At 38.2% G+C, this 4117-nt stretch overlaps 1 non-coding gene across 1 annotated transcript; it reads left to right on the forward strand.

Moving 5' to 3' along the window:
* The first annotated feature begins 510 nt into the window (after positions 1–510).
* LOC133781200 (small nucleolar RNA R71) lies at positions 511–617 on the forward strand. Its single transcript, XR_009869989.1, has one exon. It is a non-coding gene; the product is annotated as a small nucleolar RNA R71 (small nucleolar RNA).
* The last annotated feature ends 3500 nt before the right edge of the window (positions 618–4117 follow it).

Consider the following 4117-nt stretch of genomic DNA (forward strand, 5'->3'; position numbering starts at 1 on the left):
TGTGTTGGTGCTCCACTTGAACTTGCTCCTTGACCCCCCCATGACAGATTTGGATGATGCCTCCAAGCTGGATTGTAAGTGTTAGAATATGTGTTGTTGTTGCGGTTGAAATTCTGATTACCCATATAGAAGACCGAAGCTGGATTTGAAGGGAAATTCTCAAAAGTATGCCCGTCCCCACAATACACACATGATACTTCTACACTTTGAATGGCAGCAGCTGGCTGTACATTTCCTCCCCTACTCATGTTCTTTAAAATGTTGGTCATTGAGGCCATTTGAGCGGTTAGAGCGGTTAGAGCATCTACTTCAAGAACTCCCGCCACCTTTCTACTTGTAGGAGCTCTAGTGTTTGACCATTGATAGTTATTACTTGCAATCCTTTCCAAAATCTCAAATGCTTCATTGTAAGACTTGGAAAGAATGGCTCCATTGGCTGAAGCGTCCAAGACCATTCGAGAGGCTGCATTGAGACCATTGTAGAATGTCTCCATTTGTATACAATGTGGGATACCGTGGTGTGGACATTTTCTTAAAAGCTCTTTGAATCTTTCCCACGCGTCACTAGTGGACTCATCTTCCAGCTGCTGAAATGACATAATCTCACTTCTAAACTTTGCATTTCTGGTGGGAGGGAAGTATTTTCTTAGAAATTTCTCAGCCAAGTCATTCCAATTTGAAACGGAATCGGGAGGAAGGGTGTTGAGCCATGATCTAGCTCGGTCCCTTAAAGAGAATGGAAATAGCTTCAGCCTCAATGCTTCTTCACTCACTCCTTGAAGCTTAAAGGAATCGCTCACCTCCAAGAATGAACGAAGATGGAGATGAGGATCCTCCGTTGGCATCCCGCTGAACTGCCCCACAGTTTGGAGCATTTGAAACATCACTGGCTTGAGCTCGAATTGAGCTGCTTGTATTTCTGGCCTCACAATGCCTGGATTTAACTCATTAAACATGGGGGCAGCGTATTCCCGTATTGCTCTGGCTCTGTCATCCGCCAAAACAATGGGATTAGTAACTTGCTGGCCATCCCCCTCATCATCAACACGTTCAGCCATAGTGCCTCGGCTTTTAGCCTTTTGATCTTTTCTCCTTTTTCTGAAAGTGCGTTCGATCTCGGGGTCAATAGGAGCAAGTTCACTGTCCTCTTGCTGGTTCATACACTGTAGGTACCTGAGTTTGCACAACCCGAACCAACAAGGTCAAAAACAATGAAAATAAACTGTAAAATAGTTGATAAAACAGAATTTAATTTTAAAATCCCCGGCAACGGCGCCAAAAACTTGTTGTGAATTTTCTAACAATTAAAATATGCGCAAGTATACACAGTCACAAACAAGTAATACAGTGATAAAGTATCAAAGTTCGTCTCCACAGGGACTTTTCAACTAAAATAAAGTAAAATCAACCAAAAACAGTTTATAATACAGTAACCAAATCAAGAGAAAGGTTGTGTAATTAATTCTGGAATTAATTGTAAATAAGCAAATTTAATTAAGCTAAAAATCAGAGACCAAATGAAGTAATTCTGTGCAAATTTCAAATATGAGAAAATAGATCTGGGTGGTTAATTCCCCTCTGTTCGTTCCAGTTGCTACAGCAATGCCTCAGCAATGGGTCAGCAATTTATGTCACAGTTAACAGAATTCGTAAAACCCAGTGAGTTTTTCCCAAAACTTACTATCTATTGTTTATAACCTCCCTCAATACATTCCTGTATTAAAAACAGACAATAAACAATCCATCAAGCACCAAATCTTTAGGTTATGCAAGGCAGCAAAATAGTCCTATTCCACTACTAAAAATCACCTAAAACTAGGTAAGTTTCTTGCATCAATTGAATGGGTTCAGCTAGACTTCCCTTTTCCAAGTTAGATCTAACTTAATAAATGCTAAATATGGCCAGTAATTAACATTCAATTAACATTACAGCACATTCAATTGAACTATGACATAAACAACTTCACCATGCATTCAAAATATTGATCCATACAAAGGGTTCATAACCACCCAAATCCTCAAAAGCTTAGTTCATGTTTAATAATAGAAATACAAAACCAGTAGCCTTTAGCAAATCCATGGAGTTTGTTCACAAATTAGATAGAGAGAAAATACAATACAAAATGAAGAAGGGAGAAGAAGAAGTTAGAAGAAATTGCTGTGCTCAATCCCCCTCGTTGTCAGCTCGTGGTCCTCTTCCTCCTCTGTACTCTCTCTGTTTTTTTTTTTCCTTTTCTTCTGTTTTCTCTCAAAAATGGTCTAAGAAAATCAGCTGTCTCCAAGAATGGGGGCTGCTCCTTTTTCGGATGGTACTCTCTCTTTTTAGGGTACTTGGTTTACCCTAATTAGCAAGTCAATTCCCACCTTGTCCTCCACGTGCCACATCACCTAGCTGACTTAATTGTACAATACTCTCGCCACCTCAGTGCCACTTATGCCTCATTAAGTCCAGCTCGCAGTTGTCACGTTTCCTTCCTGGCTCTGCCCGATGCTACGGTGATGCTACAGCATTGAGGCAGCATCAAGCCCCTTTCAGAATTCGTTGCTCCCTTTTTGATTCCAAAGTTCCCTTTCTCAAATTTTGCAAGTTTCCTTTCCTGATTAATACAACACAGAAATTTACATAAAAAACACTGAAAAATATGACAATGCAAACACAAGGTCCCTAGCTACACAGACACACTAAATTGAACACAATTACAAGAAATAAAAACTCATTACTCTTTTGTTTGGTTCAAAAATTAAGTTTAAAGATGTGAAAATAACTCTAAATCCTAGAGTTATCAACACCCCAAACTTAGCCTATTGCTCGTCCTCGAGTAATGATGACACAAAAATAAACACAATAAACAAAATAAAATACACAACTTAACAGATGAGAGATCCAAAAGATTCAAAATGGCCTAGTGAACATGTTGCTCTCAGAAAAATGGAATTAAGTGGAATAGCGAAGTGTTTCTGCCTTAACCGTATATGCTGCCCTTCTCAAATTTAGCTCACTGGATATCACTAATATCTCCCCAAAGTCACCTAATCAATAGTGTATACAAGTGCATCCCACCTAACCTTGAATTTCTCTACAACTACCCTTTGATTTTTTCATTCATTATAGCTCCATAAGTTGAATTAGTGCACTCCTCTCCACTAATGTAGTCTAAACTTATCCCCTCAATCAATAGGACTTTACTAAGCTTGTAATGTAAGGCTTGGGCTAGGGTATGGTAAAGGATGTCTTTTACTAGCTTAAACCTAACCACCTCACTTGTCAAAAACCGAGCCTCTCCCTCATGATTTATCTCTCTTGAATTACTTCCCTAAACGTTTTCTACTCACAAAGACATGTTGTTGTAATATAATTCTCTTGCTATTTTTATTCTTATCTCTTTTTTTTTTTTCTTTCTTTTTCTTTGTTTTTCTTTTTCTCTCTTTTTTTTTTTTAATATTTCATTTACTGTATATTTTGTTTTTTTTTTTTTTTGACTAAACATATTCAAAACAAGAAAGATAACACTATAATACAATTATATGATAGATAGCAAGAGAATATGCTTGATAGTATATAATGGTACGCCTTGTGAGCTAATTCCCCACCCCAAACTTACAACCCAACATTGTCCCCAATGTGGCTAAAATGGTAATCATGAATTAGCTCGCCACAAGCTACACTCACCACACTCACCCCAAACTTAGCATGAAAATCAATTTCTGACAAGTGAGAGCAATTAAGTTGGGACATGTATGGAAAGTGTATTGTAGGGGTAATGGGTATGCATGATCGGGTTGAACACAAAAATAGGCTAATCGGCTCAAAAATTGGGTGACTAAGGGAAAATATTCGTATAAGGAAGGCTAGAAAGGCTCAAGCGTCCAAAGATGGCCTAAATCATTTCTAAGGGATAAGTCTAGCTAGGATTTCGCCTCAAGGAAATGCACTAACCAATTCTAGATGCTAATATTACATATGCAGCAGTCATTTGAAAAATTCAAAGTATGGTGGGAAAACAAAAGTATAAAACTATTGAGGAGAGACTAAAAGGAAACATCCATGATATCCAGCAACTTAACAAGCAGAGGCAACATATAAAACCAGGCAGCAACATGCATGGAATGAATGGAA

Source organism: Humulus lupulus, chromosome 5 (genome assembly GCF_963169125.1).
Source record: "Humulus lupulus chromosome 5, drHumLupu1.1, whole genome shotgun sequence".
Taxonomy (NCBI): Eukaryota; Viridiplantae; Streptophyta; class Magnoliopsida; order Rosales; family Cannabaceae; genus Humulus; species Humulus lupulus.